Source organism: Pseudorca crassidens, chromosome 3, assembly GCF_039906515.1.
Source record: "Pseudorca crassidens isolate mPseCra1 chromosome 3, mPseCra1.hap1, whole genome shotgun sequence".
Classification (NCBI taxonomy): domain Eukaryota; kingdom Metazoa; phylum Chordata; class Mammalia; order Artiodactyla; family Delphinidae; genus Pseudorca; species Pseudorca crassidens.
This window is the reverse complement of record NC_090298.1, coordinates 1610520-1624856: the sequence shown is the minus strand read 5'-3', so window position 1 is coordinate 1624856 and position 14337 is coordinate 1610520. Positions and strand designations below refer to the sequence as shown.

The 14337-nt window shown below is 57.2% G+C and overlaps 1 long non-coding RNA gene across 2 annotated transcripts; it reads left to right on the top strand.

The window, feature by feature from the left end:
- The first annotated feature begins 4408 nt into the window (after positions 1-4408).
- LOC137221106 (uncharacterized) lies at positions 4409-11597 on the top strand. 2 transcript variants are annotated; one of them, XR_010941870.1, is made up of 4 exons: positions 4409-4750; positions 5496-5954; positions 6472-8236; positions 11402-11597. It is a non-coding gene; the product is annotated as an uncharacterized lncRNA (long non-coding RNA). The 2 variants fall into 2 exon arrangements; XR_010941869.1 differs by having other exon boundaries at positions 6472-11597.
- The last annotated feature ends 2740 nt before the right edge of the window (positions 11598-14337 follow it).

The following is a 14337-nucleotide window of genomic DNA, read 5'->3' as shown; positions in this document are numbered from 1 at the left end:
AATCTGCTCACTGAAAAGAATTTGAGCCTCGTAAGAGCGGGAAAGGAAAAGTGACCCTCGGCCCCTGCAGGCCCCTCTGGTCCCCTGCCCTCCCATGGGGCAGAGCCGCCCACCCCGTGGGCTCCAACTGGTCAGGGTCCATGTGTGTGTGAGGGCCGGAGTCGGAGCCTCCAGGTCCTGCAGAAGAGGACCTGGCGGGGGCCCAGCTCTCCACGAGCAGCTTCCTTCCCCTTCGCCCTCCCTACCAGGACCCTCTCACTTTCTGGGCTTAACGTGACTTAGCTGAGACGCTGCGTAGAGCCAGCCCGAGGCTTCAGGCACCTGCCCGCCTCCGAGGCCGTTTCCATCGCCCTCTCTCCCTGGGGGTCTGTGGGGTCCCCGGACCATGAGCCACGGAATCCACTAGATATTGGAACCCAGTATAACCCTTTTTTGAGCATTTGTTTCTTTCTTTGATTGAGGTATATTTGACACATAACATTATATAAGTTTCAGGTGCACAACATCAAGATTCAATATTTGTATATATTGCAAAATTATCACCACAGTAAGTCTAGTTAACACCCGTCACCGCACATAGTTACAGAATTTTTTTTCTTCTGAGAACTTCTAAGATCTACTCTTTAGGACTTTCAATTATGCAGTATAATATTATTAACTTGGTCGCCATTATAGGCCTAGCGTTTCTTTCTTTTCTAATTGGAAGTTTGTACCTTTTCTTTTGACTCCCCTTTACCCATTTCCTCCACCCCACCCCCACCTCTGGTGACCACCTATTTATTCTCTGTATCTACGGGTTTGGGGTGTTTTTTCCCCTAGATTCCATGTATGAGAGAGATCATAGAGTATTTGCATTTTTCTATCTAACTTATCTCAGCATAAAGTCCTCAAGGTGCATTTCTGCTGTGGCAAAGGGCCAGATTCCCTGCTCTTTCATGGCTGAGTAATATTCCATTGTGTGGGTACATAAATTAGGTATATAACTTATATTTTGTAACTTCTTTCTCCAGTCACCTATTGACGGACACTTAGGTTACTTCCATATCTTGGCTCTTGTGAATAATGCTGTGTGGAGGTACAGATATTTTTTCAAGTTCGTTTTTTTTTTTGTTTTCTTTGGATAAACACTAGAAGAGGAATTGCTGGATCACATGGTAGTTCTATTTTTACTTTTTCGAGGACCCTCTTTTACTCTTTTCCCCTACTGCCCTTCCTTAATCTTAAAACATGAAGTGGACAAGACAGCTGTCTCTTGCTTGTCCTAGCCAGAGGTGGGCAGCCCTGCCACTGCCTGATCTTGTCAATAAAGTTTTATTGGGACACAGCCACGCTCACCCATTGGTGCATCCTGGTGGGCTGTCTCACCTGCAGGGGCAGAGCTGAGCAGTTCTGGGAGACCCTGCAATGTTTGCTCTCTGGCCCTTTACAGAAGACACTTGCCGACACTGTTCTGGAACATTCTCTACGGCAAGCGCAGCCCCTGACCGTCAGAGCCCACATCGTGTGTGAGTGGCTGTGACGGTCAGTCAGCTGAGCAAGCAGCAGTCGGAGGGCCTGGGGTTTTCATTTCTCTCTAAAGACCTGTGTGCACTTAGTCGCACAAACAGTCAAAGAGTAAAGAGTCAAAGGTTAGAGGAACTGCCATGGTTTCTGCCTCCCCCCGTATGCACTTGCCTCTCTGCCCGACTAAACACGTGCGTATTTTTGAACCAAATCACACAACAGGTGCGCAGTTCTGAAATCGTCCTCCAGTCCTCCCAAGGAGAAGGAGGAACCCATTCTTCCTTCCTGTGTTTGACTTTTGGTGTCAGTTGCAAAATTTAAATCTTGAAGCGAGATGGTCTTTCCCTTAACTTAAAACGTAGAGCCTTAAGAGCTCATCGGGTCAGTTTCCTCATCGTGATAAAATAAGTTATTCTCCAGGAAGAATGAGAAAAAGACATGGGGACTGTGCTTTAAGAGTAGAAGCCTTCCTCTGATACAGCAGCTCTCTGTGGCTGTTCTCCGCAGTGGCCGGGAGCACAGGAATCAAATCGCATTTTCCTGTGCCTGTGTGCCGACCAGCTTTACAAAGCGCCCTCCCTTGTTCACTCCAAATGGGCACAAATTTAAGATGGAAAGTAAACAAGACATTAACTTATTTCATTCATTGTTTTTCAAGCGATTTTCTTCACTAGAGGCCAAGGCGATTTAGGGGGGATAAAGCAGGCGTGTTATTTCCCCGGAGCTGCTGTAGCAAATTAATCAGGCTTGGTGGCTTCAAGCGAGAGAAATGCGTCCTCCCACCCTAATCCAGGACGGTCTCGTCTCAACATCCTTAACTTAATCACACGTGCAAAGACCCTATTTCCAATAAAGTCCCCTTCTCAGGTTTTGAGGAGACATATATAACCTTGGGGGCGGTGCTGTTTGATCTACTACAAGTGGTATCAAATACTTTTAAAAACAATTTTCATTTAAATTACTGTTAATAGATGATGTATTCAAATTGTCCAGCATGCAGAAGATGCCCGAGGATGCACTGCTGGTCTTTGTCCCGAACCCCAGACCAGGGTTCTCTCCCTGGATGCAAACACAATCATCCTTTGGTTAAGCCCTGAGAATCTACAAGCAGATCCCTGTGACTCCCGTGCCTGCCCCGTCTGGGCAGCATCCTAAACTTGAGGACATCTGGGCAGTGGCTCATGTCAGCAACCACGGGGCATCCTCCTTCTGCCCCCAGGTGATTTCTTCAACAAGCTGACATAGAATATTGTAAGTGTTATTTTTGATTTAGGGCAATTTTCTGCATCTGTATCCATTTTTTCTTTTTCCTTTTTTGATTTACAAGGCATTTAGTCCTATTTTGTCATCGGTGGTTGTGATTTACAGTGAGAGCTCAGCTGTTTTTTTCTCCAGGTTCCTACTTGTCATTTTCCTGTTTTAAAAAGCACAGAAAAAAAAAAAAAATGAGAAATTTACAGAACAAAGAGAGCTGTTTTGCATTGCATGAGAGATTGACTGTGGCCGTGAGGTACTTACTCAGAAACAGAGCTGTCGCAAGCCAGCCCTGGCGCGCCTCCGGGACCCAGCCGAGCAGCTCCCGCGTAGGGGCTCAGACAGATTCCTCGTCTGGCTGGCATCATGAAAGATTCATTGTCTTCTCCTCAGAAAGTGATGCATGTCTCTCCTTACATAGTGATGATACTATACTAAACATAATAAGAATTACTGTGCAGAAATCCTAGCAGTTCATCTGCCGTCTTTCAGGAAGTCCAGAGTGTGGCTTTCTCCTAAGGTTTCTCTCTAAAGGTGCAACAATTCTTTCAGTGGTTAATAATATGTAATCACCTATTCTAAAACGAAGCCACAGTTTCTCACTTATAACTTTGATCGGTTTAATTACCTAGCTTGTTGTTGGAGATATCGAGGAGTCTTATCTTGTAAGTGAATCAGGCTTTGTGACTCATCATTTATTTATCCATTTATTCTGCTTCACGTACTGTGCTAGACACTTGGTAAGTGTATGGATTCATTCACTGAAGTAGTCCTGCCTGATCACCTGACAATATGCAATCAGCTGTATATTATGTCCACTGCAAGAGACAGGGGCTGGAAAGAGCAGTGGTTTAAAAAAAATACACAGTATTTTGCCCACATACATTGAGGAGGGCCATCAGAAGGCACTGTGGGCTGTTACAACAGCTCTCCGTGTTTGAGTTTCCCTGTCTCTTTCTGTCCTCTCATCGCCCGTCATTCTTGGTGCTTGATTTCCTTTCTAATGGCAACCTCATGGCACAAGCTGGTGGCTGGAGCTCCAGCTATTATGTCCAACATTCCAGGCAGTCAGACAGGGAAGGGATGGAGCACAAACCAAACACCAGCTGCCCCTTGTCCTTGTCCCTCTCATCCTTTTAAGCAGCTCTCCCCAGTTCACCCAGGACATTGTGCCTGCTTGCCAGAGGCTGCCCCTAGATGCAAAGGAGGAGGAGAAATCCTGCCTTTCAGCTGTGTACGGGGCTCTGCTGCTCACACAGAAGGAGCAAAAGGAAACAGATGCCCAGCTCGCAGTCGCTCACAACACATCTTCATCGAGCACCTTCCATGCGTCCCTGAGCCATGGGACCCTCCGTGAGGAAAGGCTTCATCCCACTCCAGGAACTTTCAGTGAAACTTGCTGATTAGGAATTGCAGTTCGTAGGATTCCAATAATAATTCTTAGCTTGATATTCTAATACTTTTCATTGGAAGGGTTTTATTTGGCTTTTCGTTTCTCGGTGCTTTCAGAATTTGAGCAGATCCTTTACTATTGTGAAGGGCAGATTTTGCTGTTGGCTTTACTGTTTGGTGAAGTTACTGACTGTGTGCGGGGGTGTTATTCTCCCTGCCCAAACAGGCTCTTTCTTTTTCTCTTTTCCCCATTTGAGCTCTGGTTTAGCTCCAGTGAGAAATCAGACCTTGTCGTCACTGCCCGATGCTGATGGCACGACCCCAGCCTGGAGACGTCCTTATAAACCAGGGAAGGGAGGGTGGCCGAGCGTCATTTTCTTTCTCCCAAGTCTCAGCTACTGGAAACATCTGCCCATTTAAGAAAACAAAGACCTTTTTTAAGTTCCAGATTTGCGCAGCTCTGAAATGAGGGGATCAGGGCCTCCGGGAGACTGGATCTGTTCTCCGCCTCCCCCCTCCTCCCTCACCCTCAGCTCTGCCTGTCTCTCTCCCCGCTGCAGCGCCTGAACTTGGTCTCCGGAGTTCTTCTGAACCTACACACGTAAGTTATTTTATTTTCGGCCACAGTTCTCCTGCTGCCTCTGTTCTCCACGAGGACTCTAACCTGTTCTTTTCTCAAGTTACTGCGGGGAGCTCTCCTGTGAGCTGGGGCCTGAGAGTCGGAAGGAGTTAACACGACCCCACCCGCAGCCCTGGATCAGCGTCCCCTCCCCCTCGGGCGGGGCTGGAGCCCCCCTCAACTGCATTAGCAGCTGGGGAGACCCTGCCAGCTGGGCGTGGGGGGAGGTTGCAGGTAGAGAGTAACAGAGGGTGGGAGACAGCGCAGGGACCCCCAAAGGGGAGAAGAATCCCCGTGAGGCAGGGAGAGTGGCTGGAGGCCAGGGGCAGAGCTGGGGCTGGCGCAGGGAGGGGCCGGTCCCGTGTGTGCTTGGGGCGGATGGCGACTGCAACTCCTGGCGGGGGCTGGACCGGAGGGAGCTGAGGTGGCCCGAGAGGTCCTGCGGTCGCCCAGCTGAGAGACAGCAGGGCTCTACCCAGGCCCCAGGCCGGGCTGGGGAGGGGGGGTCAGTATGGAGAATCCAGGACCAGCCCGCAAGCGCGGGGGGAGGCGCGGGACCAGGCAGGGGCGACAGGGTGATGGCCCCCAGCGTCAGGAGGGGAAGCATGTGTGACCAGCCGTCCGCTCCTCAGGCTGCCCCCAAGTTCAGTAGATCCTGTGAGAGGCATTTTTTGGGGGTGGGGTGGGGTGCGCGGGCCTCTCACTGTTGTGGCCTCTCCCGTTGCAGAGCGCAGGCTCAGCGGCCATGGCTCACAGGCCCAGCCGCTCCGCGGCATGTGGGATCTTCCCGGACCGGGGCACGAACCCGTGTCCCCTGCATCAGCAGGAGGACTCCCAACCACTGCGCCACCAGGGAAGCCCATGTGAGAGGCATTTTTACTCGCAAAGACGGTTTGAGTGGCCGTGAGCCGGTGGCCAAGGGCGAAGGCGGGGACTTTGGGGTCGCGGGGAGGAGGCCAGGCGCGGAGAGCTGTGCTCCCGGAGTGACATCCGCACCGTGAGCTGCAGAGCATCAGTCCAAACACACACCGGCGTCAGGACGCGGCGGAGACAACCCCAGGAAAATAAGATCTCTGCTGCCCGAGGGGACGCTCGCTTAACAAGTGGAATCTCTGAACCACCCATGAGAGAGAGACAGGGAGAACTTGTGACGACACCTGCCTCTGAGCCGGTCTCCCCACCGCAGGTAAGCCAGGGTGAGTCTCGGGTCACCCGAGGACACACTGGCCTGAGCCACCCGCTCACCGGCCGTCGGGTCCCGCGGCATCTGAAGTCTGAGACGGGTCCTGCCCCAGGATCCCGTCCTTGCCGCCATCTCCTCCGGCCTGACCGCACCCCCGGTCCCCTGGACGGCCCGCACCTCCCGCTGTCGTCTGCCTGTGGCCGTCGTCTGCCTGTGGCCGTCTCAGGAAAGACCTCTGGGTCCTCAGGGTTCTCCCTGTTCCCATGAGTGCGGTCACAGTCTGACCTGCAGGTCAGCCGTCCGGCCAGGCCACCAGGTGGACGGTCCTGCTCGGGTGGCACAGGCCGGGGTGGGGGTGTCCCCGGGGAGCCACTGGGGAGCTCGTGTGGCTTTGCTCTCCCTGCCGGCCGCAGTCTTGGGCCGTTTGGGGCCGGGGCCTTCGCCTGTTGTCACATTTCTGCAGTTTCTTGCATATTCTCAATGGTAGATCTAATTTTTCTGTAAATGAATTCCATTCCAGGTGCCAGAAACGAACCTGAGCCCACGGTGGCAGGTGCTGCCCGTGAGGTCCGAGAGCTGCCGCCCTGCCGCCTACCCTAGGTGGGGCCCGTGTGCGCCCCGGACGCCATCAGTGCCCGGCTGGCACACAGCAGCACCCCAGCCCCCGTGGCTGGGGACTTCAGCCACCTGACCCGGGCTGCCTCCACCCTCCACATCCCGCCCTCGCTCACTGCTTCCTGACCCTCCTCCAGCCACCGGGAGCACCTGATGCCTGCGGAGCTGAGCCTTTGGAGACGAGCCCCAGGGTCGGGTGGGTGCTGCCCGGCACCGCACACTCGGGCGCCTGGCACCTGCCCCTGTGCGGAAGGGCCCGGCCCCTCCACCTCCGGTCAGACCCCTGCTTCCGTGAGGAGCAAACCCAGGAAGCCCGCCCGTCCCCAGTCACCAGCTCCTCCGGGCCCTGCGGGACTTCCAGATGCGGCTCTGTCTCCAGGCTGGGCCGCGCATGCCTCCCTCCCTCCGTCCCAGGCCGGCGGGTTGCACCCTCAGCGTTCACGCTCCCAGGGCATGACCCGTCTCCCTGCTTGTGTCTGCCCAGAGGCTCTGCACTTGAGTGCGTGGGGCTCCGTCCAATGTTCTTGGGGGTCTGCACGAGGTGATACAGCCCTGGCACCAGGGCGAGGATGCAGCTCTTCCAGGACAGGGATGGGGAGGCCATTGGAAAGCTAGAGAGTCGGGGAAGAGGTAGGGGCACTAGGGGCACAGTCTCCTTTGGATGGGAGTTTGGTTAATGACTCCGCTAGCTAATACAGTTTGGTGTGTGTGTGGTTTTAACACAGGAAACAGCTGGCCAGCCTGAAGGAGGCATGAGACCCCAGGCACACCCCTTGGCCCAGAAAACGATGAAATGCCTCCTTCAATTTTGCCCCCAGGACCCCCCTGCCTCCCCGGGAACCGGGAAGTCCAAGCTGTGGGTTTGCCAGAAGCTTCGGTGGGTCAGGTGAGGGGACCGTGCTGGTCTCGAGTCCGCAGGCTGATGCTGGCCTGTGAGGACCCACGTCCTGGGGATGGGGGATGGTTTGCCCTCCACGTGGCAGCCATGGCTGTGCACCAGGTTCCCTGGCCACGTCCTCTGGGGCCTCCCTGGGGGAGCAGGGGCTGCTCTTGGGGTCAGAAGGTGAAGGCCAAGCCCAGCCTCCCCCCAGGGGCCTAGTGTGACCCCAAAAGGAGCCACTGCCTGGAGGCACCCGGCTCACACCAGGCAGCGGCCGAGGTTCCCTCCCTGGCCGGGGCCTGGCTGGCTTTTCTTTACCACCAGCATCGAGATCCATCTCATCTGGAAATCCAGAGTGGACGGTGACGTGACGCTTAGGAGACCCCGGAGCCGAGTTCCCTGCCTGAAACCACGGCCCTCAGGTTGAACAGACGTGGGGAGACCGGGACAGAGCACAGCCACTTCGTCATGGGACCCAGAGAATGGCCCGGCCCCCACGCTCCGCTCACTGCATCCTCAGTGATGACGATGGCTAAGAAACGCTCCCATCTCCTCTGCGGCCACAGAAAGTTCCTGAAGTGCATCCACGGAATGTCTGGTTTAAGTGGTGTGGCTGCCCACCCCCGGCCTACCGGGAGGCACTCGCTGCAAACAGGCCCTGGGAGAGGCGGGAAGGCCGCCCACGGGATGTGGATGCCCACCTGTTCTACGCGGAGACACCTGCCAGGAGCGTGGGTTCTGATTTTGGAGGAGCTGATCTTACGCCCTTGTTTCTCTGACTTAAGTCCTGGTAGACGACACACGGCTGTTTCGAGCTTCTGACCCCGTCTTGTGCTTTTTCCTTCCACTCTGGGGTCGCTTAGTGATGTCCAGGACACGCCCACGTTGTGGTCCCAGAGCCACCGGGGTCAGGACCAGAGGCACCCGCAGCCCTGCCTGGAGCAAGGTGTGCGCGCTGCTGGGGCTTTGTCTTGGTTTTGCGGGGAGAAGTGTTTGCGACCCTGCAGAGCGAGAGTTTGAGGAAATTGTCTGGGAATGGGTGCAGGACAGGCACTGCTGTCGACAGCACTGTTGTCACTCCCTGTGTTACAGCTGCGGTTTAGCAAGTGCCTGTGGTTTGCCCGGTGTGTTACCTACGTTACTGCCACTTGACAGTGAGTGAATGGCATCTGGGAGAAATTAAGTGGACAGGGCTCCCCCTGCAGTGTTTTCTCAGGTCCCGGCAACATCCACTGCAGAGAGCTCCCAGCGCCCGCATCTGTGAGGTGCGGCCCCGGCCAAGCCCAGTGCGCAGGGAGGCTGTGTGCCCGGCTGGGACAACCAGAGCCACCTCCTTCCCAGTCAAATCGGGCACTGGGCTGGCGAGAGAGCCAGCCTCCCGGGAGGCTGCCGGGCACAGTCAGTCGCCTGCACGGGAGCCTGAAGCCGGGCCGCGGAGCCCGGGAAGCAGGGCCACACGGAGGTGCCCAGACGTCCGAGGGGCGCGCTGCCTGGGCCTGGACCTGACCTTCCTGCGGAGAGAACGCGGGACACTCGTGGCTGGCGTGTGGCCAGTGGGGAGGCCCAGGAGAGCAGGAGGCCTCGGGGGACAGCAGGGTGGGCTGCTGGCTCCCGCGGTCTTTGTGAAAGGGGAAAGCTTCCAGCTGCCCGGCCATGGGGAAGGCGTTCCCGTCAACGCCCTAAGCCCGCATCTTGGGTCACGGCAGAGGCCGAACTCTTTGCTGGGTTCCCACGTGGGAATAGACTCTGTGGGCTGACAGGGAACGTGGAGCGGTTGGAAGCGAGCCGCGTGGGTGTCCTGGATGCAAGGCACCTGTCAGTGGGGTGTCCAGACACCTGCCTGGGGCATCCCCGCGTGTCAGGCTGCAGCCTGGACGCTTGTAGCGTCACCCTGGCGGGGGATGCTGTCGAGGTCAGCGCAGAGCAGAAGAAGCGGGAGCAGTTTCTGATCCGGGACTTCAGGGGATTTTCGACGGGGCAGTGAGAGAGGGAAGCCTGACATCAGCGTGACATGAGCCGGAGCGTGTTCATGGGGGGAAGGGTGGTCTGGTGTGTGGATGGGGAGACGTTTGTCCCGCCCGTTCCCGAAATGGCCCTCGGTGACCGAGGTGCCACACAGAGCAGCCTGTGCTGAGGCGAGGAGGGGACAGGTGCCTGGTGGCTGGGAGAGGCTAGGGCTTACCCTGCGGCCCCCGCAAGAGGGACGCTGCGTGCGGGTAGCTGGGCGGGGCCCGGGGCTCCAAGGAGCTTCTTGGCAGGGGTCCCACTTGCATTCTGTAGCCTCTGGGGGACTAGGAGGGCTTCTGAGTCAGGGGTCGTGACCAGGCCGCTCTCTGGGGAGACCCTCAGCCGGCTCTGCAGCAGCAGCCGGTGCCCATGGTGACTGCCTGACGGCCCAGCACAGTGGCCGCTAAGACAGTCGGCACATCAGGGCGGCCGGGCAAGGAGCCCAGCTGTGGGGCAGACACTAGTCCAGACGGGAAGCGCAGGCCCCTGCGGACGTGATGAGCGCGTAAACCACGGCCTCTGGGCTCCACGGACCCCCCTCCTGACGTGGGCGGGCCTCACCCATTCGGGGGAAGGCCTTAGGAGCAAAGACGGCTTCCGCTGAGAAGGAGGAATTCGGCCCAAGCTTGGGACACTGACGCCCTGCCTGAGTCCCCAGACTGCAGGTGTCAGACTCAGCGGTGACGTCACATCTTCCCTCAGGTTCCCACGAGCCGGCCCCCGAGTCTCAAGGGCCAATTCCTTAAAACATATGCTGTTTGTTCTGTGTCTCTGGAGAGCCCTGTCCAGTCCATTCGAGCTGCTGTAACAGAGAAGCACAGGTGGCGTGGCTTGTGGACAGTACACATTTATTTCTCCACGTCCGGGAGGCCCAAGGTCAGGGTGCAGCCACGTGTGCTTTCGGCCAGAGCGTCTCCCGAGCTCGCAGAGGGCGACCCGGCTTCGGCGGGCTTCTCTCGGGCACTTGCCCTGGGAGCCTTCAGCGGCCATGCAGGAGGTTCAGCGACCCCAGGGCCACCAGGTGGACAGGCCATTTATGGGGAGATAGGCGAGGAGCCCAGGTGCCAATCTCTCCAGCCAGGAGCCTGTGTGAGATGAAGGGGCTTTGAGGTGACCCTGCCACAACTGCATCTGACAGCCACTGCAGGGGAGACCCCAACGAGCTAAGGAAACTGCCCCAGAGGCGTGAACCGCATGAGAGCAAAGAACGTGGACATCGTCACCGTAGGCACAACACTGCCGGGCCAAATACCTGTGGCCCCCAAACCCCACCTGGAAGCCCTGGCCCTAGTGTGGCTGCATTGGAGGTGGGGCTCTGGGTGATTAGGTTTAGATGAGGTGATAAGGGTGGGGCCCTGGTTCCATGCGATTAGTGCCCTGATCTGCGGAGACCCAGAGAGCTCACGCTCTGCCATGTGAGGACACAGTGGGAGGGTGGCCTCTGTGGGTCTGGGAAGAGCTCCCTCCAGAGACTGAGTCCACTGGCACCTTGGTCTCAGACGGCCAGCCTCCAGGACTGTGAGAAATAAACGCCCGTGGTTTAAGCCACCCGTCTGGGGTGGTGTTAGGGCTGCCTGAGCTAGAAGCACAGACAGCTGACCCTGGGTCACCCACGTAAACTCCGTAGGCCCCTGGGTGCTGCTTGCAGGCCGCTTCCCATCGATTCTGCTCCAAGCCTCTTGCCGCCTCTGCACACAGACCGGCTGCTGCAAGGTCAGCCGGTGGGTCCATCTTCATCCACTCGGGGGTGCGGAAGCCCCCAAGCCCTGCTCTGCACATGGCCCCTGTGCACACTTGCCCGCCAAGCTTTTTCCTCCCTCTGTCCAGGCTTGCTCCGGGCCGGCCTGGGCCTCAGGCAGAGGTTTCAGAGAGGACATTCTTTCAGGTTTGTTAAGGAATCCACACGGGATTTAAGGCAAACATTCTCCTCTTCCTCCTTGGAACACAGGAACAAAGCGGATTTGGAGATATTCACCCAGAGCATGGAGACGGGTAATTTAGTCATCGGGGGACATTCAGCACCCGGGAAAACTCCTGATGGCTTTTATTTCCTCCCCTTTTAAATTTCTTGTGGAAGGTTCATCGTGTGCATTTGCAGACAAGATTTAGCCAGATTCCCCAGCCTCACTCTCTTTCCTAATAAACCAGTGTAAAGTCGAATTTATTTACATAGTGCAGTGATCCGTGAAGGTTACCATAACACCGAGGGAACATATTAACCGCTTGAGTGGAATTCATTAGAAATTAACTACCACTTAAATTAATTTTCCCACAGTCGCAGGCCGTAATGGCGGGGAAGGGAACGTCCATCAGCGGTGCTGACAGGGGACCTGCCATCGCTGTTATTTATAGGTGGGAGCCGGCTTGGGAGCAAGCGCCCTGGGCCACACTCCAAGCTTCCAGGCTCAGAGAAGGCGCTGCAAGGCCCCAGAGCCCCCTTGGTAATAAGGAATGTGGCCTTGCTAACCCCACCCTTTCCAGCAGTGGACAAGGGCTGACACGAAGAGACTCTGGTCCTCGTGGCCTGCAGACCGAGGGATGACCCTGCTGGCAAAGCCTTGTCGTGAACCGTGGCCTCACTAGCAGAGCTGGGATGGGCAGGTCGGCTTCTCCCAGGGACCGTTAGGAGCGCCAGGTGCAGAGCCCAGGGTCAGATGCACGCTCAGGACCGCCCCACAGGGACTTCTGGGGACACGGTCACCCCACAGGGCAGGGCCAACCTTTGATGAGGGACCCACTGGGTCTCCTTTAGAAGGGTGGCACGTGTGTCCTCGACATGTGTGGTGTTCCTGTGTGTGGTGTGTTTGCGTGTGTGGGTGGGGTGAGTGCATAGGCATGTTGTCTGCATGTCCTGTGTGGGGTCTGCACATGCGTGTGCCTGTGTGTGTGGTGTGTGAACACATGTGGGCGTGCATTGTGTGATATGTGTGTGGCGTGTGCGTGTGCACATGTATGGTGCTTGCATGCATATGGTGTGAGCACATGTGTGTGCTTGTGTGCACGTGTCTGTGCATGCGGTATATGCATGCATGTACACGTGTGTATGTGTGTGTTGCCAATCTGAATCGCAAAGCAGAGGGAAGCCACTCTGCCCAGGGGTGCAGATTTTGGGGTGCTGAGGGGAGGTGAGCGGCCAGGATACAGCCCTGAGGATCCTGCAGCCTTGTCCAAGGGATCGCTGTCAACGTTGAGCCCTAGTCGGGCTGCCTGTGGTGTCCCCTGGGCGCACTCCTGAGACAAGGGTCCAACGCCCCATTTGGACAGAGTTGGGTGTGGTTCTCCTGGGAATGAGGGCAGAGCACCCGTCCTGTCCCCTCCAGGCCAGGAAGATGAGTGATGGTCAGGCTGCAGCCTAGAAGGGGAAGGGGCCACAGAACCCCTCCTGGCTGGACCCATTGTTGTGCTGCGTGAGTGCATGTGTGCAAATAAATGTGCAAGAGTGTGAGAGAGAAAGAGGGAGAGGGAGGGGGAGGGGGGAGACATCCCTGTGGGCACCAGTGCGACCACGTGCGTGCAGCGCATCCAGGGACACTTGGTGGTGGTGGGATGGGGTCAGATGAAAGGCCTGGGGGGGAAGGGGGCTGCTGAGGGCTAGAACGTTCCGACGGGAAATCCCCGAGCTGCATCTCCCGACTCCTTGTGACTCACACTCCAGGCAAGTTCAGCCCGAACCACCAGCCCCACCGCGGAGGGTCCAGGGAAGCGGCAGGGCCTGCACTCAGGAGGCAGAGGGCAGGGAGGGGGACCTGGCCCGGGACCCCAGCCCCCGAAGCCCCCCTGGGCCTGGTGTATGCAGTGGGGGCTCCCCCGTGACGGGGTCCTTGGTGCCCGTCTGTGCACCGTGAGCTGGGCCCTGGTCACCGTCCCCTCCCAGACTGGGCTGGGGGCCGGGGAGGAAGGCCGCCGCGGACCCCCCAGCAATGACCATGGAGGGACTCTGGGCTCAAGGGCTGGATCTCGGCCCCAGGGCAGGCGAGTGGAGACGTGGTCCTCAGGAGAAGAGAGGGACCTCCAGGTGCTCGTGGGGCAGCAGCTCCGCACCCCCGCCCAGCCGCCGCCCCGGGGGCTGCCCCAGCTTCTTCCGTAAAGTGCAGGTATGGGCGTGGCTCAAAGCCAGAACCGCCACGTGGACACTTCCAAAGGCTGGTTTGCAGAGGAGACACCCAGGGTGGGGCGGGGCCCACACACAGGTGAGGCACCTCTGGGCCTTGGGAAGGGGAGCTGGCAGAGATGGGGCAGGAGCCGGGAGAGGGTGCCCGCAGGGGCCCCTGGGCAGACGCTGCAGAGCCAGAGCCGGGCCCTGTCGCCCCTAACTTTAAGTGCAGTTTGCCGCCTCTGCTCACTTTCTGGGGGGCTGTTTGTAGCTTTCACCAAATCTGCAGAAGGGGACAGTTTCAGGTTCCCCGGCCCTAGGGCGACCCCCGCTCCACTCATGCTGTTTGCTTCTCGGGATCTGAGAGTGCGCCATTGGGGGTCACCCACCGGTTCAGGCTGCTTCTGGCCTCTCCCTCGGGCCCCCGAGCACCCGGGCCCCGTCCTCTGCTGCAGCATCTGATTCCGTGTGGTTGCAATTAGCCTGTGCTGTGTGTTCCTCTTAATGCAGAGTTGTTTTCTTCACCTCCAATTCTGTAACCTGAAAAACAGCATATAGCCCGAGACCACCCAGAATAACGCTGGTGTCACACGTTAAAAACACATATTTGTTCTGTGCCCTCCAAGGACAAATGATAGACATGTACAAACGTTTCCCCGCTTTCCTTCCCGGGAATAGTTAGTTTAGAATTAACTTCTGTCAAGGAAACACCGCTTTGCGCCCGCTCCGTGTTATTTCCCAGGGCTTCTGTCTTCCAGGGAAAATGCTGCGCAGTGTTTGACACCTGCGAT